General features: G+C 40.5%; 3 non-coding genes across 3 annotated transcripts; 1 reads left to right on the forward strand and 2 right to left on the reverse strand.

Moving 5' to 3' along the window:
- Positions 1-6,231: 6,231 nt before the first annotated feature.
- On the reverse strand, positions 6,232-6,303 carry TRNAI-UAU (transfer RNA isoleucine (anticodon UAU)). The gene has a single exon. It is a non-coding gene; the product is annotated as a tRNA-Ile (tRNA).
- A 4,625-nt stretch (positions 6,304-10,928) lies between these two features.
- TRNAI-UAU (transfer RNA isoleucine (anticodon UAU)) lies at positions 10,929-11,000 on the reverse strand. Its single transcript has one exon. It is a non-coding gene; the product is annotated as a tRNA-Ile (tRNA).
- Positions 11,001-21,002: 10,002 nt separating this feature from the next.
- Positions 21,003-21,076, forward strand: TRNAN-GUU (transfer RNA asparagine (anticodon GUU)). Its single transcript has one exon. It is a non-coding gene; the product is annotated as a tRNA-Asn (tRNA).
- Positions 21,077-24,380: the final 3,304 nt, after the last annotated feature.

Consider the following 24,380-nt stretch of genomic DNA (forward strand, 5'->3'; position numbering starts at 1 on the left):
CACTCTGCTGATGCTTAAAATGTAGTCATCCTCACAGCTGTCTCTACTTCTTACCGGAAGCAGTGTTAAAGTGGGAACTGTATAAGTGGGGAGATATCGAGAGACAAAAATCCCTCAACTCTGTGGACATCAAGAGCTGTCTCTGTGGCGCAATCGGTTAGCGTGTTCGGCTGTTAACCGAAAGGTTGGTGGTTCAAGCCCACCCAGGGACGTGAGTTCACTGTGTACAAGATGACATGGTTGCAGTAGCTTTTTCTCTAAGAAGTTGAAAATAAGCCTGTAGTAATCAAACTGAAAAACAGTGGCTCTATGCTGATTAACCCAAGTAGAGATGCTTCTCAAAACCATGTCTAAAGGGTGAGGCAAACACTTTTCTGTGACAATGGTTTCAATTTGAAACGTCACCACAAACTTTTTGAGAAGTGAGCGGGAACACTACATATTGGAAATTGGGATCGGTCAAAGAAAAGATTAGAAGGACACTGCTGTATCCTTTGTCCACGGGGAAATGTCTTGAATTATTTCAAACACATATCATCCTGCATAAGCTTGTAAGTTCAAACCCACTCCAGGACCGTGCATTTTCAATATGGGAGGGGCCAAGCACGTGTTAGCCAAGAAGCCAAAAGCACAAAATTCCAAATTTTTCCCACAAAAAAACAACAAAAACATGGAACCCAGAGCAATATTGGACAAACGTTAAAAGCAGTGGAAGACAGCATGAGTTGTTGTTATTTTTTTCAATGAAAATGTTTTGAAATTTGACCATTCAAGCAAACATGTGAAATCATGAGACAATGCAATTTTACTTGAAGCTTAGAGTCCACATACAAGCAATTCACTTTAAAACATGACAGCATCAATCTTATGATCAAGTGACAGGCACCAAAAGTTTAGTGTTTCAACCCCACTCTAGAATGATTCATTCCAAACATGAAACGGGCAAAGCATACACAGACCAAAAAGAAAAGAGTGAAAAAGGTAAAAAATGTGAAATAATCTTTACCTTTCCTGCGAAAAACCCTTACATGCACACCCCAACTGCAGATTGAAGAGAAAAATAAATAAATGATTAAATACGTCAAAAGAGGACAAAAGAAGATTTCCATGAAAACAGTCTAAAATCTGTTTAATCACAAAGACATGTTGAAAGAGTGGAAAAATGCAAAATCTCTTGAAACTAGCCAACGACCACCCTTTGACTCAAAACCAAGAAAAGCTGAGATAAGAATGGTAAGAAAAGAAAGAGAATGGAAAACACAAAAGAGCAAATTTCTCTCAAAAATGGGTTTGAAATTTGACTGCCAGTTAAATCTCAAAGATTAAACAAAACCCAAGCAAAACAGTTTAGCAGAGGATGGTTTCGATCCATCGACCTCTGGGTTATGGGCCCAGCACGCTTCCGCTGCGCCACTCTGCTGATGCTTAAAATGTAGTCATCCTCACAGCTGTCTCTACTTCTTACCGGAAGCAGTGTTAAAGTGGGAACTGTATAAGTGGGGAGATATCGAGAGACAAAAATCCCTCAACTCTGTGGACATCAAGAGCTGTCTCTGTGGCGCAATCGGTTAGCGCGTTCGGCTGTTAACCGAAAGGTTGGTGGTTCAAGCCCACCCAGGGACGTGAGTTTACTGTGTACAAGATGACACGGTCGCAGTAGCTTTTTCTCTAAGAAGTTGAAAATAAGCCTGTAGTAATCAAACTGAAAAACAGTGCTGATTAACCCAAGTAGAGATGCTTCTCAAAACCATGTCTAAAGGGTGAGGCAAACACTTTTCTGTGACAATGGTTTCAATTTGAAACGTCACCACAAACTTTTTGAGAAGTGAGCGGGAACACTACCCATTGGAAATTGGGATCGGTCCTTTGTCCTCGGGGACATGTCTTGAATTGTTTCAAACACATATCATCCTGCATAAGCTTGTAAGTTCAAACCCACTCCAGGACCGTGCATTTTCAATATGGGAGGGGCCAAGCACGTGTTAGCCAAGAAGCCAAAAGCACAAAATTCCACATTTTTCCCACAAAAAAACAACAAAAACATGGAACCCAGAGCAATATTGGACAAACGTTAAAAGCAGTGGAAGACAGCATGAGTTGTTGTTATTTTTTTCAATGAAAATGTTTTGAAATTTGACCATTCAAGCAAACATGTGAAATCATGAGACAATGCAATTTTACTTGAAGCTTAGAGTCCACATACAAGCAATTCACTTTAAAACATGACAGCATCAATCTTATGATCAAGTGACAGGCACCAAAAGTTTAGTGTTTCAACCCCACTCTAGAATGATTCATTCCAAACATGAAACGGGCAAAGCATACACAGACCAAAAAGAAAAGAGTGAAAAAGGTAAAAAATGTGAAATAATCTTTACCTTTCCTGCGAAAAACCCTTACATGCACACCCCAACTGCAGATTGAAGAGAAAAATAAAGAAATCATTAAATACGTCAAAAGAGGACAAAAGAAGATTTCCATGAAAACAGTCTAAAATCTGTTTAATCACAAAGACATGTTGAAAGAGTGGAAAAATGCAAAATCTCTTGAAACTAGCCAACGACCACCCTTTGACTCAAAACCAAGAAAAGCTGAGATAAGAATGGTAAGAAAAGAAAGAGAATGGAAAACACAAAAGAGCAAATTTCTCTCAAAAATGGGTTTGAAATTTGACTGCCAGTTAAATCTCAAAGATTAAACAAAACCCAAGCAAAACAGTTTAGCAGAGGATGGTTTCGATCCATCGACCTCTGGGTTATGGGCCCAGCACGCTTCCGCTGCGCCACTCTGCTGATGCTTAAAATGTAGTCATCCTCACAGCTGTCTCTACTTCTTACCGGAAGCAGTGTTAAAGTGGGAACTGTATAAGTGGGGAGATATCGAGAGACAAAAATCCCTCAACTCTGTGGACATCAAGAGCTGTCTCTGTGGCGCAATCGGTTAGCGCGTTCGGCTGTTAACCGAAAGGTTGGTGGTTCAAGCCCACCCAGGGACGTGAGTTTACTGTGTACAAGATGACACGGTCGCAGTAGCTTTTTCTCTAAGAAGTTGAAAATAAGCCTGTAGTAATCAAACTGAAAAACAGTGCTGATTAACCCAAGTAGAGATGCTTCTCAAAACCATGTCTAAAGGGTGAGGCAAACACTTTTCTGTGACAATGGTTTCAATTTGAAACGTCACCACAAACTTTTTGAGAAGTGAGCGGGAACACTACCCATTGGAAATTGGGATCGGTCCTTTGTCCTCGGGGACATGTCTTGAATTGTTTCAAACACATATCATCCTGCATAAGCTTGTAAGTTCAAACCCACTCCAGGACCGTGCATTTTCAATATGGGAGGGGCCAAGCACGTGTTAGCCAAGAAGCCAAAAGCACAAAATTCCACATTTTTCCCACAAAAAAACAACAAAAACATGGAACCCAGAGCAATATTGGACAAACGTTAAAAGCAGTGGAAGACAGCATGAGTTGTTGTTATTTTTTTCAATGAAAATGTTTTGAAATTTGACCATTCAAGCAAACATGTGAAATCATGAGACAATGCAATTTTACTTGAAGCTTAGAGTCCACATACAAGCAATTCACTTTAAAACATGACAGCATCAATCTTATGATCAAGTGACAGGCACCAAAAGTTTAGTGTTTCAACCCCACTCTAGAATGATTCATTCCAAACATGAAACGGGCAAAGCATACACAGACCAAAAAGAAAAGAGTGAAAAAGGTAAAAAATGTGAAATAATCTTTACCTTTCCTGCGAAAAACCCTTACATGCACACCCCAACTGCAGATTGAAGAGAAAAATAAATAAATCATTAAATACGTCAAAAGAGGACAAAAGAAGATTTCCATGAAAACAGTCTAAAATCTGTTTAATCACAAAGACATGTTGAAAGAGTGGAAAAATGCAAAATCTCTTGAAACTAGCCAACGACCACCCTTTGACTCAAAACCAAGAAAAGCTGAGATAAGAATGGTAAGAAAAGAAAGAGAATGGAAAACACAAAAGAGCAAATTTCTCTCAAAAATGGGTTTGAAATTTGACTGCCAGTTAAATCTCAAAGATTAAACAAAACCCAAGCAAAACAGTTTAGCAGAGGATGGTTTCGATCCATCGACCTCTGGGTTATGGGCCCAGCACGCTTCCGCTGCGCCACTCTGCTGATGCTTAAAATGTAGTCATCCTCACAGCTGTCTCTACTTCTTACCGGAAGCAGTGTTAAAGTGGGAACTGTATAAGTGGGGAGATATCGAGAGACAAAAATCCCTCAACTCTGTGGACATCAAGAGCTGTCTCTGTGGCGCAATCGGTTAGCGCGTTCGGCTGTTAACCGAAAGGTTGGTGGTTCAAGCCCACCCAGGGACGTGAGTTTACTGTGTACAAGATGACACGGTCGCAGTAGCTTTTTCTCTAAGAAGTTGAAAATAAGCCTGTAGTAATCAAACTGAAAAACAGTGCTGATTAACCCAAGTAGAGATGCTTCTCAAAACCATGTCTAAAGGGTGAGGCAAACACTTTTCTGTGACAATGGTTTCAATTTGAAACGTCACCACAAACTTTTTGAGAAGTGAGCGGGAACACTACCCATTGGAAATTGGGATCGGTCAAAGAAAAGATTAGAAGGACACTGCTTTTATCCTTTGTCCTCGGGGACATGTCTTGAACGACCACCCTTTGACTCAAAACCAAGAAAAGCTGAGATAAGAATGGTAAGAAAAGAAAGAGAATGGAAAACACAAAAGAGCAAATTTCTCTCAAAAATGGGTTTGAAATTTGACTGCCAGTTAAATCTCAAAGATTAAACAAAACCCAAGCAAAACAGTTTAGCAGAGGATGGTTTCGATCCATCGACCTCTGGGTTATGGGCCCAGCACGCTTCCGCTGCGCCACTCTGCTGATGCTTAAAATGTAGTCATCCTCACAGCTGTCTCTACTTCTTACCGGAAGCAGTGTTAAAGTGGGAACTGTATAAGTGGGGAGATATCGAGAGACAAAAATCCCTCAACTCTGTGGACATCAAGAGCTGTCTCTGTGGCGCAATCGGTTAGCGCGTTCGGCTGTTAACCGAAAGGTTGGTGGTTCAAGCCCACCCAGGGACGTGAGTTCACTGTGTACAAGATGACACGGTCGCAGTAGCTTTTTCTCTAAGAAGTTGAAAATAAGCCTGTAGTAATCAAACTGAAAAACAGTGCTGATTAACCCAAGTAGAGATGCTTCTCAAAACCATGTCTAAAGGGTGAGGCAAACACTTTTCTGTGACAATGGTTTCAATTTGAAACGTCACCACAAACTTTTTGAGAAGTGAGCGGGAACACTACCCATTGGAAATTGGGATCGGTCAAAGAAAAGATTAGAAGGACACTGCTTGTATCCTTTGTCCTCGGGGACATGTCTTGAATTGTTTCAAACACATATCATCCTGCATAAGCTTGTAAGTTCAAACCCACTCCAGGACCGTGCATTTTCAATATGGGAGGGGCCAAGCACGTGTTAGCCAAGAAGCCAAAAGCACAAAATTCCAAATTTTTCCCACAAAAAAACAACAAAAAACATGGAACCCAGAGCAATATTGGACAAACGTTAAAAGCAGTGGAAGACAGCATGAGTTGTTGTTATTTTTTTCAATGAAAATGTTTTGAAATTTGACCATTCAAGCAAACATGTGAAATCATGAGACAATGCAATTTTACTTGAAGCTTAGAGTCCACATACAAGCAATTATTTTTAAAACATGACAGCATCAATCTTATGATCAAGTGACAGGCACCAAAAGTTTAGTGTTTCAACCCCACTCTAGAATGATTCATTCCAAACATGAAACGGGCAAAGCATACACAGACCAAAAAGAAAAGAGTGAAAAAGGTAAAAAATGTGAAATAATCTTTACCTTTCCTGCGAAAAACCCTTACATGCACACCCCAACTGCAGATTGAAGAGAAAAATAAATAAATCATTAAATACGTCAAAAGAGGACAAAAGAAGATTTCCATGAAAACAGTCTAAAATCTGTTTAATCACAAAGACATGTTGAAAGAGTGGAAAAATGCAAAATCTCTTGAAACTAGCCAACGACCACCCTTTGACTCAAAACCAAGAAAAGCTGAGATAAGAATGGTAAGAAAAGAAAGAGAATGGAAAACACAAAAGAGCAAATTTCTCTCAAAAATGGGTTTGAAATTTGACTGCCAGTTAAATCTCAAAGATTAAACAAAACCCAAGCAAAACAGTTTAGCAGAGGATGGTTTCGATCCATCGACCTCTGGGTTATAGGCCCAGCACGCTTCCGCTGCGCCACTCTGCTGATGCTTAAAATGTAGTCATCCTCACAGCTGTCTCTACTTCTTACCGGAAGCAGTGTTAAAGTGGGAACTGTATAAGTGGGGAGATATCGAGAGACAAAAATCCCTCAACTCTGTGGACATCAAGAGCTGTCTCTGTGGCGCAATCAGTTAGCGCGTTCGGCTGTTAACCGAAAGGTTGGTGGTTCAAGCCCACCCAGGGACGTGAGTTTACTGTGTACAAGATGACACGGTCGCAGTAGCTTTTTCTCTAAGAAGTTGAAAATAAGCCTGTAGTAATCAAACTGAAAAACAGTGCTGATTAACCCAAGTAGAGATGCTTCTCAAAACCATGTCTAAAGGGTGAGGCAAACACTTTTCTGTGACAATGGTTTCAATTTGAAACGTCACCACAAACTTTTTGAGAAGTGAGCGGGAACACTACCCATTGGAAATTGGGATCGGTCAAAGAAAAGATTAGAAGGACACTGCTTGTATCCTTTGTCCTCGGGGACATGTCTTGAATTGTTTCAAACACATATCATCCTGCATAAGCTTGTAAGTTCAAACCCACTCCAGGACCGTGCATTTTCAATATGGGAGGGGCCAAGCACGTGTTAGCCAAGAAGCCAAAAGCACAAAATTCCACATTTTTCCCACAAAAAAACAACAAAAACATGGAACCCAGAGCAATATTGGACAAACGTTAAAAGCAGTGGAAGACAGCATGAGTTGTTGTTATTTTTTTCAATGAAAATGTTTTGAAATTTGACCATTCAAGCAAACATGTGAAATCATGAGACAATGCAATTTTACTTGAAGCTTAGAGTCCACATACAAGCAATTAACTTTAAAACATGACAGCATCAATCTTATGATCAAGTGACAGGCACCAAAAGTTTAGTGTTTCAACCCCACTCTAGAATGATTCATTCCAAACATGAAACGGGCAAAGCATACACAGACCAAAAAGAAAAGAGTGAAAAAGGTAAAAAATGTGAAATAATCTTTACCTTTCCTGCGAAAAACCCTTACATGCACACCCCAACTGCAGATTGAAGAGAAAAATAAATAAATCATTAAATACGTCAAAAGAGGACAAAAGAAGATTTCCATGAAAACAGTCTAAAATCTGTTTAATCACAAAGACATGTTGAAAGAGTGGAAAAATGCAAAATCTCTTGAAACTAGCCAACGACCACCCTTTGACTCAAAACCAAGAAAAGCTGAGATAAGAATGGTAAGAAAAGAAAGAGAATGGAAAACACAAAAGAGCAAATTTCTCTCAAAAATGGGTTTGAAATTTGACTGCCAGTTAAATCTCAAAGATTAAACAAAACCCAAGCAAAACAGTTTAGCAGAGGATGGTTTCGATCCATCGACCTCTGGGTTATGGGCCCAGCACGCTTCCGCTGCGCCACTCTGCTGATGTTTAAAATGTAGTCATCCTCACAGCTGTCTCTACTTCTTACCGGAAGCAGTGTTAAAGTGGGAACTGTATAAGTGGGGAGATATCGAGAGACAAAAATCCCTCAACTCTGTGGACATCAAGAGCTGTCTCTGTGGCGCAATCGGTTAGCGCGTTCGGCTGTTAACCGAAAGGTTGGTGGTTCAAGCCCACCCAGGGATGTGAGTTCACTGTGTACAAGATGACACGGTCGCAGTAGCTTTTTCTCTAAGAAGTTGAAAATAAGCCTGTAGTAATCAAACTGAAAAACAGTGCTGATTAACCCAAGTAGAGATGCTTCTCAAAACCATGTCTAAAGGGTGAGGCAAACACTTTTCTGTGACAATGGTTTCAATTTGAAACGTCACCACAAACTTTTTGAGAAGTGAGCGGGAACACTACCCATTGGAAATTGGGATCGGTCAAAGAAAAGATTAGAAGGACACTGCTTGTATCCTTTGTCCTCGGGGACATGTCTTGAATTGTTTCAAACACATATCATCCTGCATAAGCTTGTAAGTTCAAACCCACTCCAGGACCGTGCATTTTCAATATGGGAGGGGCCAAGCACGTGTTAGCCAAGAAGCCAAAAGCACAAAATTCCAAATTTTTCCCACAAAAAAACAACAAAAAACATGGAACCCAGAGCAATATTGGACAAACGTTAAAAGCAGTGGAAGACAGCATGAGTTGTTGTTATTTTTTTCAATGAAAATGTTTTGAAATTTGACCATTCAAGCAAACATGTGAAATCATGAGACAATGCAATTTTACTTGAAGCTTAGAGTCCACATACAAGCAATTATTTTTAAAACATGACAGCATCAATCTTATGATCAAGTGACAGGCACCAAAAGTTTAGTGTTTCAACCCCACTCTAGAATGATTCATTCCAAACATGAAACGGGCAAAGCATACACAGACCAAAAAGAAAAGAGTGAAAAAGGTAAAAAATGTGAAATAATCTTTACCTTTCCTGCGAAAAACCCTTACATGCACACCCCAACTGCAGATTGAAGAGAAAAATAAATAAATCATTAAATACGTCAAAAGAGGACAAAAGAAGATTTCCATGAAAACAGTCTAAAATCTGTTTAATCACAAAGACATGTTGAAAGAGTGGAAAAATGCAAAATCTCTTGAAACTAGCCAACGACCACCCTTTGACTCAAAACCAAGAAAAGCTGAGATAAGAATGGTAAGAAAAGAAAGAGAATGGAAAACACAAAAGAGCAAATTTCTCTCAAAAATGGGTTTGAAATTTGACTGCCAGTTAAATCTCAAAGATTAAACAAAACCGGGGCGGGGCCTGACCGCTGAACTGTGAGGAAGCATGCCTCGCCGGCTCCTGCAATTCAGGGCAAACAAAGCTAATTTGGGGCACCAAAACGGCGTCACAATGACCCCTCATGGCCACCAAGCGACAGGCGATACTGGGGCGCACAAATGGACACCACATAAGCGAAGATACCCCTCAGGCGCACCCAGAATCCAGACGAGGCCTACCAGCATGGCGGGCGCGGGGAAGACGGCCGCTTTCCTGCTGCCTGTACCAGCCAGGTGCCGGCCTCCGAGCCCTCGTTCCCCCCCCCCCTGGACCGGTGGGGGTCATCCCGGTCCACCCACTCACGATCCCCACGAAAGGAGATGAGCGGTTGAAACAACCACGAGACATAGCAGATGCAGAAACGGCGGACAAAATGGCGGACAGCAACCACGCCTCAGCCTTCCACGAGGCCAGACGAGACACGGAGCTCCGGCTCACCCGCATATTCAACTCCTTCTGGGAGCAGTTGGAGAAACTGGCGTGGCCCTCGGAGTCGGGGATCAAGACGGACGGCAAGCATAGAGAACCAGCACGTAAGACCCCAGTGGGAATCCCGGCATACACCGCCGGCTCCCTACCCAGACCCCACAGGCTCCCGAGAAAGACCGCCCTGCTAGCGGAGACCCGTAGCCTCACTAAGGGCAACCACAGCCGGACCCGGGTAAAACATACCGGGGGCGCAGCAGTAAGCTGGTGGCGCCGAATCCAGACTCCCCGCCCGGCTAAGATGCAGAGTGGTATGAAGCACCCCATTTACGCCTGCAAACAACTGACCACACAGCAAAACATGGGGGCCGCAATAGCACAACGCCACGAACACAGACCCAGCTTGCCGACACAGAGATGGATAGAGCCTAACACCGGAGCTGCTTCCTACCTGCCACGACAAATGCTAACCCACGCTCAGATGCCTCACCCAAGCACTGCCGGACCGGGTGCAACACGGACCGCAACAGAGCTGCAGCAGACTGTGCAGGGGGAGCCCATACAAGGCATCGGATGACCCACTGGGACTGAATGACTAACTATGAACTCTTCACCAGCCCTATCCTCCTGTTTATTTTTGCTCTTAAAAATTTGTTCATTTAATGTTCAGGTTTGCTTCTCACAACTCCCATCACTCGCAGCCAACACGGCGGTCTGCATATTTAAGCTACAATGCTAATGTAGTTAAGGAGCTTTACATTAACCTTAGCTGGAACCACTGTCTCAGCCATAACCAGGCCACTAATCTCTCCAGAATAATAGCCCTCTATTGAAATAGCATGGTAAATCATCTAGGTCTTCTCTTCACATTAGTTATTTTAACTAAATCTTACTTTGCTGGAATAAATGTATAGCTAAGCTTAAAGATACAAAATCGTGCAAAATCTTGCCTATTTTCTAGAGGCTTATAACAACATTAACCTAACAAGTATACACACTGAGATTTATAAATGTTGAATACTAGACATGTGGCTTGCTCTGTTAATCTGTTAATTTGTTAATTTACGATGTTTACTCCTCTTATTAAGCTTTTAACTCCACTCTTGTAAGAGAACAAAACATTAGCCAGCTCTTAGATAATCCAGTACTCACTCAACAGTTAAACGAAGTAATTTCTCATATATATTTCACCAATGCTATGATGTACCTGCTGATTGTTAGCAACTAAAAAACTTAAAAATGTGCCTGAGTAATAAATGTCACAACATGTACTGCAAATTGAAATTAATCATACCTTGACACGCTGTTGTGGCGAATCAAGGCTGTTTGTCAACTCCTGTGCACAATAAAATAAAGAATTAAAAAAATAAAAAAATAAAAAAAAAAAAAAAAAAAAAAAAAAAAAATAAAAAAAAAAAAAGATTAAACAAAACCCAAGCAAAACAGTTTAGCAGAGGATGGTTTCGATCCATCGACCTCTGGGTTATAGGCCCAGCACGCTTCCGCTGCGCCACTCTGCTGATGCTTAAAATGTAGTCATCCTCACAGCTGTCTCTACTTCTTACCGGAAGCAGTGTTAAAGTGGGAACTGTATAAGTGGGGAGATATCGAGAGACAAAAATCCCTCAACTCTGTGGACATCAAGAGCTGTCTCTGTGGCGCAATCGGTTAGCGCGTTCGGCTGTTAACCGAAAGGTTGGTGGTTCAAGCCCACCCAGGGATGTGAGTTTACTGTGTACAAGATGACACGGTCGCGGTAGCTTTTTCTCTAAGAAGTTGAAAATAAGCCTGTAGTAATCAAACTGAAAAACAGTGCTGATTAACCCAAGTAGAGATGCTTCTCAAAACCATGTCTAAAGGGTGAGGCAAACACTTTTCTGTGACAATGGTTTCAATTTGAAACGTCACCACAAACTTTTTGAGAAGTGAGCGGGAACACTACCCATTGGAAATTGGGATCGGTCAAAGAAAAGATTAGAAGGACACTGCTTGTATCCTTTGTCCTCGGGGACATGTCTTGAATTGTTTCAAACACATATCATCCTGCATAAGCTTGTAAGTTCAAACCCACTCCAGGACCGTGCATTTTCAATATGGGAGGGGCCAAGCACGTGTTAGCCAAGAAGCCAAAAGCACAAAATTCCACATTTTTCCCACAAAAAAACAACAAAAACATGGAACCCAGAGCAATATTGGACAAACGTTAAAAGCAGTGGAAGACAGCATGAGTTGTTGTTATTTTTTTCAATGAAAATGTTTTGAAATTTGACCATTCAAGCAAACATGTGAAATCATGAGACAATGCAATTTTACTTGAAGCTTAGAGTCCACATACAAGCAATTAACTTTAAAACATGACAGCATCAATCTTATGATCAAGTGACAGGCACCAAAAGTTTAGTGTTTCAACCCCACTCTAGAATGATTCATTCCAAACATGAAACGGGCAAAGCATACACAGACCAAAAAGAAAAGAGTGAAAAAGGTAAAAAATGTGAAATAATCTTTACCTTTCCTGCGAAAAACCCTTACATGCACACCCCAACTGCAGATTGAAGAGAAAAATAAAGAAATCATTAAATACGTCAAAAGAGGACAAAAGAAGATTTCCATGAAAACAGTCTAAAATCTGTTTAATCACAAAGACATGTTGAAAGAGTGGAAAAATGCAAAATCTCTTGAAACTAACCAACGACCACCCTTTGACTCAAAACCAAGAAAAGCTGAGATAAGAATGGTAAGAAAAGAAAGAGAATGGGAAACACAAAAGAGCAAATTTCTCTCAAAAATGGGTTTGAAATTTGACTGCCAGTTAAATCTCAAAGATTAAACAAAACCCAAGCAAAACAGTTTAGCAGAGGATGGTTTCGATCCATCGACCTCTGGGTTATGGGCCCAGCACGCTTCCGCTGCACCACTCTGCTGATGCTTAAAATGTAGTCATCCTCACAGCTGTCTCTACTTCTTACCGGAAGCAGTGTTAAAGTGGGAACTGTATAAGTGGGGAGATATCGAGAGACAAAAATCCCTCAACTCTGTGGACATCAAGAGCTGTCTCTGTGGCGCAATCGGTTAGCGCGTTCGGCTGTTAACCGAAAGGTTGGTGGTTCAAGCCCACCCAGTTCACTGTGTACAAGATGACACGGTCGCAGTAGCTTTTTCTCTAAGAAGTTGAAAATAAGCCTGTAGTAATCAAACTGAAAAACAGTGCTGATTAACCCAAGTAGAGATGCTTCTCAAAACCATGTCTAAAGGGTGAGGCAAACACTTTTCTGTGACAATGGTTTCAATTTGAAACGTCACCACAAACTTTTTGAGAAGTGAGCGGGAACACTACCCATTGGAAATTGGGATCGGTCAAAGAAAAGATTAGAAGGACACTCCTTTTATCCTTTGTCCTCGGGGACATGTCTTGAATTGTTTCAAACACATATCATCCTGCATAAGCTTGTAAGTTCAAACCCACTCCAGGACCGTGCATTTTCAATATGGGAGGGGCCAAGCACGTGTTAGCCAAGAAGCCAAAAGCACAAAATTCCACATTTTTCCCACAAAAAAACAACAAAAACATGGAACCCAGAGCAATATTGGACAAACGTTAAAAGCAGGGGAAGACAGCATGAGTTGTTGTTATTTTTTTCAATGAAAATGTTTTGAAATTTGACCATTCAAGCAAACATGTGAAATCATGAGACAATGCAATTTTACTTGAAGCTTAGAGTCCACATACAAGCAATTAACTTTAAAACATGACAGCATCAATCTTATGATCAAGTGACAGGCACCAAAAGTTTAGTGTTTCAACCCCACTCTAGAATGATTCATTCCAAACATGAAACGGGCAAAGCATACACAGACCAAAAAGAAAAGAGTGAAAAAGGTAAAAAATGTGAAATAATCTTTACCTTTCCTGCGAAAAACCCTTACATGCACACCCCAACTGCAGATTGAAGAGAAAAATAAATAAATCATTAAATACGTCAAAAGAGGACAAAAGAAGATTTCCATGAAAACAGTCTAAAATCTGTTTAATCACAAAGACATGTTGAAAGAGTGGAAAAATGCAAAATCTCTTGAAACTAGCCAACGACCACCCTTTGACTCAAAACCAAGAAAAGCTGAGATAAGAATGGTAAGAAAAGAAAGAGAATGGGAAACACAAAAGAGCAAATTTCTCTCAAAAATGGGTTTGAAATTTGACTGCCAGTTAAATCTCAAAGATTAAACAAAACCCAAGCAAAACAGTTTAGCAGAGGATGGTTTCAATCCATCGACCTCTGGGTTATGGGCCCAGCACGCTTCCGCTGCGCCACTCTGCTGATGCTTAAAATGTAGTCATCCTCACAGCTGTCTCTACTTCTTACCGGAAGCAGTGTTAAAGTGGGAACTGTATAAGTGGGGAGATATCGAGAGACAAAAATCCCTCAACTCTGGGGACATCAAGAGCTGTCTCTGTGGCGCAATCGGTTAGCGCGTTCGGCTGTTAACCGAAAGGTTGGTGGTTCAAGCCCACCCAGGTACGTGAGTTCACTGTGTACAAGATGACACGGTCGCAGTAGCTTTTTCTCTAAGAAGTTGAAAATAAGCCTGTTGTAATCAAACTGAAAAACAGTGGCTCTATGCTGATTAACCCAAGTAGAGATGCTTCTCAAAACCATGTCTAAAGGGTGAGGCAAACACTTTTCTGTGACAATGGTTTCAATTTGAAACGTCACCACAAACTTTTTGAGAAGTGAGCGGGAACACTACCCATTGGAAATTGGGATCGGTCAAAGAAAAGATTAGAAGGACACTGCTTGTATCCTTTGTCCTCGGGGACATGTCTTGAATTGTTTCAAACACATATCATCCTGCATAAGCTTGTAAGTTCAAACCCACTCCAGGACCGTGCATTTTCAATATGGGAGGGGCCAAGCACGTGTTAGCCAAGAAGCCAAAAGCACAAAATTCCACATTTTTCCCACAAAAAAACAACAAAAACATGGAACCCAGAGCAATATTGGACAAACGTTAAAAGCAGTGGAAGACAGCATGAGTTGTTGTTATTTTTTTCAATGAAAATGTTTTGAAATTTGACCATTCAAGCAAACATGTGAAATCATGAGACAATGCAATTTTACTTGAAGCTTAGAGTCCACATACAAGCAATTAACTTTAAAACATGACAGCATCAATCTTATGATCAAGTGACAGGCACCAAAAGTTTAGTGTTTCAACCCCACTCTAGAATGATTCATTCCAAACATGAAACGGGCAAAGCATACACAGACCAAAAAGAAAAGAGTGAAAAAGGTAAAAAATGTGAAATAATCTTTACCTTTCCTGCGAAAAACCCTTACATGCACACCCCAACTGCAGATTGAAGAGAAAAATAAATAAATCATTAAATACGTCAAAAGAGGACAAAAGAAGATTTCCATGAAAACAGTCTAAAATCTGTTTAATCACAAAGACATGTTGAAAGAGTGGAAAAATGCAAAATCTCTTGAAACTAGCCAACGACCACCCTTTGACTCAAAACCAAGAAAAGCTGAGATAAGAATGGTAAGAAAAGAAAGAGAATGGAAAACACAAAAGAGCAAATTTCTCTCAAAAATGGGTTTGAAATTTGACTGCCAGTTAAATCTCAAAGATTAAACAAAACCCAAGCAAAACAGTTTAGCAGAGGATGGTTTCGATCCATCGACCTCTGGGTTATGGGCCCAGCACGCTTCCGCTGCGCCACTCTGCTGATGCTTAAAATGTAGTCATCCTCACAGCTGTCTCTACTTCTTACCGGAAGCAGTGTTAAAGTGGGAACTGTATAAGTGGGGAGATATCGAGAGACAAAAATCCCTCAACTCTGTGGACATCAAGAGCTGTCTCTGTGGCGCAATCGGTTAGCGCGTTCGGCTGTTAACCGAAAGGTTGGTGGTTCAAGCCCACCCAGGGACGTGGTTCAAGCCCACCCAGGGACGTGAGTTCACTGTGTACAAGATGACACGGTCGCAGTAGCTTTTTCTCTAAGAAGTTGAAAATAAGCCTGTAGTAATCAAACTGAAAAACAGTGCTGATTAACCCAAGTAGAGATGCTTCTCAAAACCATGTCTAAAGGGTGAGGCAAACACTTTTCTGTGACAATGGTTTCAATTTGAAACGTCACCACAAACTTTTTGAGAAGTGAGCGGGAACACTACCCATTGGAAATTGGGATCGGTCAAAGAAAAGATTAGAAGGACACTGCTTGTATCCTTTGTCCTCGGGGACATGTCTTGAATTGTTTCAAACACATATCATCCTGCATAAGCTTGTAAGTTCAAACCCATTCCAGGACCGTGCATTTTCAATATGGGAGGGGCCAAGCACGTGTTAGCCAAGAAGCCAAAAGCACAAAATTCCACATTTTTCCCACAAAAAAACAACAAAAACATGGAACCCAGAGCAATATTGGACAAACGTTAAAAGCAGTGGAAGACAGCATGAGTTGTTGTTATTTTTTTCAATGAAAATGTTTTGAAATTTGACCATTCAAGCAAACATGTGAAATCATGAGACAATGCAATTTTACTTGAAGCTTAGAGTCCACATACAAGCAATTAACTTTAAAACATGACAGCATCAATCTTATGATCAAGTGACAGGCACCAAAAGTTTAGTGTTTCAACCCCACTCTAGAATGATTCATTCCAAACATGAAACGGGCAAAGCATACACAGACCAAAAAGAAAAGAGTGAAAAAGGTAAAAAATGTGAAATAATCTTTACCTTTCCTGCGAAAAACCCTTACATGCACACCCCAACTGCAGATTGAAGAGAAAAATAAAGAAATCATTAAATACGTCAAAAGAGGACAAAAGAAGATTTCCATGAAAACAGTCTAAAATCTGTTTAATCACAAAGACATGTTGAAAGAGTGGAAAAATGCAAAATCTCTTGAAACTAACCAACGACCACCCTTTGACTCAAAACCAAGAAAAGCTGAGATAAGAATGGTAAGAAAAGAAAGAGAATGGAAAACACAAAAGAGCAAATTTCTCTCAAAAATGGGTTTGAAATTTGACTGCCAGTTAAATCTCAAAGATTAAACAAAACCCAAGCAAAACAGTTTAGCAGAGGATGGTTTCGATCCATCGACCTCTGGGTTATGGGCCCAGCACGCTTCCGCTGCGCCACTCTGCTGATGCTTAAAATATAGTCATCCTCACAGCTGTCTCTACTTCTTACCGGAAGCAGTGTTAAAGTGGGAACTGTATAAGTGGGGAGATATCGAGAGACAAAAATCCCTCAACTCTGTGGACATCAAGAGCTGTCTCTGTGGCGCAATCGGTTAGCGCGTTCGGCTGTTAACCGAAAGGTTGGTGGTTCAAGCCCACCCAGGGACGTGGTTCAAGCCCACCCAGGGACGTGAGTTCACTGTGTACAAGATGACACGGTCGCAGTAGCTTTTTCTCTAAGAAGTTGAAAATAAGCCTGTAGTAATCAAACTGAAAAACAGTGCTGATTAACCCAAGTAGAGATGCTTCTCAAAACCATGTCTAAAGGGTGAGGCAAACACTTTTCTGTGACAATGGTTTCAATTTGAAACGTCACCACAAACTTTTTGAGAAGTGAGCGGGAACACTACCCATTGGAAATTGGGATCGGTCAAAGAAAAGATTAGAAGGACACTGCTTGTATCCTTTGTCCTCGGGGACATGTCTTGAATTGTTTCAAACACATATCATCCTGCATAAGCTTGTAAGTTCAAACCCACTCCAGGACCGTGCATTTTCAATATGGGAGGGGCCAAGCACGTGTTAGCCAAGAAGCCAAAAGCACAAAATTCCACATTTTTCCCACAAAAAAACAACAAAAACATGGAACCCAGAGCAATATTGGACAAACGTTAAAAGCAGTGGAAGACAGCATGAGTTGTTGTTATTTTTTTCAATGAAAATGTTTTGAAATTTGACCATTCAAGCAAACATGTGAAATCATGAGACAATGCAATTTTACTTGAAGCTTAGAGTCCACATACAAGCAATTAACTTTAAAACATGACAGCATCAATCTTATGATCAAGTGACAGGCACCAAAAGTTTAGTGTTTCAACCCCACTCTAGAATGATTCATTCCAAACATGAAACGGGCAAAGCATACACAGACCAAAAAGAAAAGAGTGAAAAAGGTAAAAAATGTGAAATAATCTTTACCTTTCCTGCGAAAAACCCTTACATGCACACCCCAACTGCAGATTGAAGAGAAAAATAAATAAATCATTAAATACGTCAAAAGAGGACAAAAGAAGATTTCCATGAAAACAGTCTAAAATCTGTTTAATCACAAAGACATGTTGAAAGAGTGGAAAAATGCAAAATCTCTTGAAACTAGCCAACGACCACCCTTTGACTCAAAACCAAGAAAAGCTGAGATAAGAATGGTAAGAAAAGAAAGAGAATGGAAAACACAAAAGAGCAAATTTCTCTCAAAAATGGGTTTGAAATTTGACTGCCAGTTAAATCTCAAAGATTAAACAAAACCCAAGCAAAACAGTTTAGCAGAGGATGGTTTCGATCCATCGACCTCTGGGTTATGGGCCCAGCACGCTTCCGCTGCGCCACTCTGCTGATGCTTAAAATGTAGTCATCCTCACAGCTGTCTCTACTTCTTACCGGAAGCAGTGTTAAAGTGGGAACTGTATAAGTGGGGAGATATCGAGAGACAAAAATCCCTCAACTCTGTGGACATCAAGAGCTGTCTCTGTGGCGCAATCGGTTAGCGCGTTCGGCTGTTAACCGAAAGGTTGGTGGTTCAAGCCCACCCAGGGACGTGAGTTTACTGTGTACAAGATGACACGGTCGCAGTAGCTTTTTCTCTAAGAAGTTGAAAATAAGCCTGTAGTAATCAAACTGAAAAACAGTGCTGATTAACCCAAGTAGAGATGCTTCTCAAAACCATGTCTAAAGGGTGAGGCAAACACTTTTCTGTGACAATGGTTTCAATTTGAAACGTCACCACAAACTTTTTGAGAAGTGAGCGGGAACACTACCCATTGGAAATTGGGATCGGTCAAAGAAAAGATTAGAAGGACACTGCTTGTATCCTTTGTCCTCGGGGACATGTCTTGAATTGTTTCAAACACATATCATCCTGCATAAGCTTGTAAGTTCAAACCCACTCCAGGACCGTGCATTTTCAATATGGGAGGGGCCAAGCACGTGTTAGCCAAGAAGCCAAAAGCACAAAATTCCACATTTTTCCCACAAAAAAACAACAAAAACATGGAACCCAGAGCAATATTGGACAAACGTTAAAAGCAGTGGAAGACAGCATGAGTTGTTGTTATTTTTTTCAATGAAAATGTTTTGAAATTTGACCATTCAAGCAAACATGTGAAATCATGAGACAATGCAATTTTACTTGAAGCTTAGAGTCCACATACAAGCAATTAACTTTAAAACATGACAGCATCAATCTTATGATCAAGTGACAGGCACCAAAAGTTTAGTGTTTCAACCCCACTCTAGAATGATTCATTCCAAACATGAAACGGGCAAAGCATACACAGACCAAAAAGAAAAGAGTGAAAAAGGTAAAAAATGTGAAATAATCTTTACCTTTCCTGCGAAAAACCCTTACATGCACACCCCAACTGCAGATTGAAGAGAAAAATAAATAAATCATTAAATACGTCAAAAGAGGACAAAAGAAGATTTCCATGAAAACAGTCTAAAATCTGTTTAATCACAAAGACATGTTGAAAGAGTGGAAAAATGCAAAATCTCTTGAAACTAGCCAACGACCACCCTTTGACTCAAAACCAAGAAAAGCTGAGATAAGAATGGTAAGAAAAGAAAGAGAATGGAAAACACAAAAGAGCAAATTTCTCTCAAAAATGGGTTTGAAATTTGACTGCCAGTTAAATCTCAAAGATTAAACAAAACCCAAGCAAAACAGTTTAGCAGAGGATGGTTTCGATCCATCGACCTCTGGGTTATGGGCCCAGCACGCTTCCGCTGCGCCACTCTGCTGATGCTTAAAATGTCGTCATCCTCACAGCTGTCTCTACTTCTTACCGGAAGCAGTGTTAAAGTGGGAACTGTATAAGTGGGGAGATATCGAGAGACAAAAATCCCTCAACTCTGTGGACATCAAGAGCTGTCTCTGTGGCGCAATCGGTTAGCGCGTTCGGCTGTTAACCGAAAGGTTGGTGGTTCAAGCCCACCCAGGGACGTGAGTTTACTGTGTACAAGATGACACGGTCGCAGTAGCTTTTTCTCTAAGAAGTTGAAAATAAGCCTGTAGTAATCAAACTGAAAAACAGTGCTGATTAACCCAAGTAGAGATGCTTCTCAAAACCATGTCTAAAGGGTGAGGCAAACACTTTTCTGTGACAATGGTTTCAATTTGAAACGTCACCACAAACTTTTTGAGAAGTGAGCGGGAACACTACCCATTGGAAATTGGGATCGGTCAAAGAAAAGATTAGAAGGACACTGCTTGTATCCTTTGTCCTCGGGGACATGTCTTGAATTGTTTCAAACACATATCATCCTGCATAAGCTTGTAAGTTCAAACCCACTCCAGGATCGTGCATTTTCAATATGGGAGGGGCCAAGCACGTGTTAGCCAAGAAGCCAAAAGCACAAAATTCCACATTTTTCCCACAAAAAAACAACAAAAACATGGAACCCAGAGCAATATTGGACAAACGTTAAAAGCAGTGGAAGACAGCATGAGTTGTTGTTATTTTTTTCAATGAAAATGTTTTGAAATTTGACCATTCAAGCAAACATGTGAAATCATGAGACAATGCAATTTTACTTGAAGCTTAGAGTCCACATACAAGCAATTAACTTTAAAACATGACAGCATCAATCTTATGATCAAGTGACAGGCACCAAAAGTTTAGTGTTTCAACCCCACTCTAGAATGATTCATTCCAAACATGAAACAGGCAAAGCATACACAGACCAAAAAGAAAAGAGTGAAAAAGGTAAAAAATGTGAAATAATCTTTACCTTTCCTGCGAAAAACCCTTACATGCACACCCCAACTGCAGATTGAAGAGAAAAATAAATAAATCATTAAATACGTCAAAAGAGGACAAAAGAAGATTTCCATGAAAACAGTCTAAAATCTGTTTAATCACAAAGACATGTTGAAAGAGTGGAAAAATGCAAAATCTCTTGAAACTAGCCAACGACCACCCTTTGACTCAAAACCAAGAAAAGCTGAGATAAGAATGGTAAGAAAAGAAAGAGAATGGAAAACACAAAAGAGCAAATTTCTCTCAAAAATGGGTTTGAAATTTGACTGCCAGTTAAATCTCAAAGATTAAACAAAACCCAAGCAAAACAGTTTAGCAGAGGATGGTTTCAATCCATCGACCTCTGGGTTATGGGCCCAGCACGCTTCCGCTGCACCACTCTGCTGATGCTTAAAATGTAGTCATCCTCACAGCTGTCTCTACTTCTTACCGGAAGCAGTGTTAAAGTGGGAACTGTATAAGTGGGGAGATATCGAGAGACAAAAATCCCTCAACTCTGTGGACATCAAGAGCTGTCTCTGTGGCGCAATTGGTTAGCGCGTTCGGCTGTTAACCGAAAGGTTGGTGGTTCAAGCCCACCCAGGGACGTGAGTTTACTGTGTACAAGATGACACGGTCGCAGTAGCTTTTTCTCTAAGAAGTTGAAAATAAGCCTGTAGTAATCAAACTGAAAAACCATGTCTAAAGGGTGAGGCAAACACTTTTCTGTGACAATGGTTTCAATTTGAAACGTCACCACAAACTTTTTGAGAAGTGAGCGGGAACACTACCCATTGGAAATTGGGATCGGTCAAAGAAAAGATTAGAAGGACACTGCTTGTATCCTTTGTCCTCGGGGACATGTCTTGAATTGTTTCAAACACATATCATCCTGCATAAGCTTGTAAGTTCAAACCCACTCCAGGACCGTGCATTTTCAATATGGGAGGGGCCAAGCACGTGTTAGCCAAGAAGCCAAAAGCACAAAATTCCACATTTTTCCCACAAAAAAACAACAAAAACATGGAACCCAGAGCAATATTGGACAAACGTTAAAAGCAGTGGAAGACAGCATGAGTTGTTGTTATTTTTTTCAATGAAAATGTTTTGAAATTTGACCATTCAAGCAAACATGTGAAATCATGAGACAATGCAATTTTACTTGAAGCTTAGAGTCCACATACAAGCAATTAACTTTAAAACATGACAGCATCAATCTTATGATCAAGTGACAGGCACCAAAAGTTTAGTGTTTCAACCCCACTCTAGAATGATTCATTCCAAACATGAAACGGGCAAAGCATACACAGACCAAAAAGAAAAGAGTGAAAAAGGTAAAAAATGTGAAATAATCTTTACCTTTCCTGCGAAAAACCCTTACATGCACACCCCAACTGCAGATTGAAGAGAAAAATAAATAAATCATTAAATACGTCAAAAGAGGACAAAAGAAGATTTCCATGAAAACAGTCTAAAATCTGTTTAATCACAAAGACATGTTGAAAGAGTGGAAAAATGCAAAATCTCTTGAAACTAGCCAACGACCACCCTTTGACTCAAAACCAAGAAAAGCTGAGATAAGAATGGTAAGAAAAGAAAGAGAATGGAAAACACAAAAGAGCAAATTTCTCTCAAAAATGGGTTTGAAATTTGACTGCCAGTTAAATCTCAAAGATTAAACAAAACCCAAGCAAAACAGTTTAGCAGAGGATGGTTTCGATCCATCGACCTCTGGGTTATGGGCCCAGCACGCTTCCGCTGCACCACTCTGCTGAAGCTTAAAATGTAGTCATCCTCACAGCTGTCTCTACTTCTTACCGGAAGCAGTGTTAAAGTGGGAACTGTATAAGTGGGGAGATATCGAGAGACAAAAATCCCTCAACTCTGTGGACATCAAGAGCTGTCTCTGTGGAGCAATCGGTTAGCGCGTTCGGCTGTTAACCGAAAGGTTGGTGGTTCAAGCCCACCCAGGGACGTGAGTTCACTCTGTACAAGATGACACGGTCGCCATAGCTTTTTCTCTAAGAAGTTGAAAATAAGCCTGTTGTAATCAAACTGAAAAACAGTGGCTCTATGCTGATTAACCCAAGATAGAGATGCTTCTCAAAACCATGTCTAAAGGGTGAGGCAAACACTTTTCTGTGACAATGGTTTCAATATATCCTTTGTCCTCGGGGACATGTCTTGAATTGTTTCAAACACATATCATCCTGCATAAGCTTGTAAGTTCAAACCCACTCCAGGACCGTGCATTTTCAATATGGGAGGGGCCAAGCATGTGTTAGCCAAGAAGCCAAAAGCACAAAATTCCACATTTTTCCCACAAAAAAACAACAAAAAACATGGAACCCAGAGCAATATTGGACAAACGTTAAAAGCAGTGGAAGACAGCATGAGCTGTTGTTATTTTTTTCAATGAAAATGTTTTGAAATTTGACCATTCAAGCAAACATGTGAAATCATGAGACAATGCAATTTTACTTGAAGCTTAGAGTCCACATACAAGCAATTAACTTTAAAACATGACAGCATCAATCTTATGATCAAGTGACAGGCACCAAAAGTTTAGTGTTTCAACCCCACTCTAGAATGATTCATTCCAAACATGAAATGGGCAAAGCATACACAGACCAAAAAGAAAAGAGTGAAAAAGGTAAAAAATGTGAAATAATCTTTACCTTTCCTGCGAAAAACCCTTACATGCACACCCCAACTGCAGATTGAAGAGAAAAATAAAGAAATCATTAAATACGTCAAAAGAGGACAAAAGAAGATTTCCATGAAAACAGTCTAAAATCTGTTTAATCACAAAGACATGTTGAAAGAGTGGAAAAATGCAAAATCTCTTGAAACTAGCCAACGACCACCCTTTGACTCAAAACCAAGAAAAGCTGAGATAAGAATGGTAAGAAAAGAAAGAGAATGGAAAACACAAAAGAGCAAATTTCTCTCAAAAATGGGTTTGAAATTTGACTGCCAGTTAAATCTCAAAGATTAAACAAAACCCAAGCAAAACAGTTTAGCAGAGGATGGTTTCGATCCATCGACCTCTGGGTTATGGGCCCAGCACGCTTCCGCTGCGCCACTCTGCTGAAGCTTAAAATGTAGTCATCCTCACAGCTGTCTCTACTTCTTACCGGAAGCAGTGTTAAAGTGGGAACTGTATAAGTGGGGAGATATCGAGAGACAAAAATCCCTCAACTCTGTGGACATCAAGAGCTGTCTCTGTGGCGCAATCGGTTAGCGCGTTCGGCTGTTAACCGAAAGGTTGGTGGTTCAAGCCCACCCAGGGACGTGGTTCAAGCCCACCCAGGGACGTGAGTTCACTGTGTACAAGATGACACGGTCGCAGTAGCTTTTTCTCTAAGAAGTTGAAAATAAGCCTGTAGTAATCAAACTGAAAAACAGTGCTGATTAACCCAAGTAGAGATGCTTCTCAAAACCATGTCTAAAGGGTGAGGCAAACACTTTTCTGTGACAATGGTTTCAATTTGAAACGTCACCACAAACTTTTTGAGAAGTGAGCGGGAACACTACCCATTGGAAATTGGGATCGGTCAAAGAAAAGATTAGAAGGACACTGCTTGTATCCTTTGTCCTCGGGGACATGTCTTGAATTGTTTCAAACACATATCATCCTGCATAAGCTTGTAAGTTCAAACCCACTCCAGGACCGTGCATTTTCAATATGGGAGGGGCCAAGCACGTGTTAGCCAAGAAGCCAAAAGCACAAAATTCCACATTTTTCCCACAAAAAAACAACAAAAAACATGGAACCCAGAGCAATATTGGACAAACGTTAAAAGCAGTGGAAGACAGCATGAGTTGTTGTTATTTTTTTCAATGAAAATGTTTTGAAATTTGACCATTCAAGCAAACATGTGAAATCATGAGACAATGCAATTTTACTTGA

The sequence above is a fragment of the Pelobates fuscus genome, chromosome 2, assembly GCF_036172605.1.
Source record: "Pelobates fuscus isolate aPelFus1 chromosome 2, aPelFus1.pri, whole genome shotgun sequence".
Classification (NCBI taxonomy): Eukaryota; Metazoa; Chordata; class Amphibia; order Anura; family Pelobatidae; genus Pelobates; species Pelobates fuscus.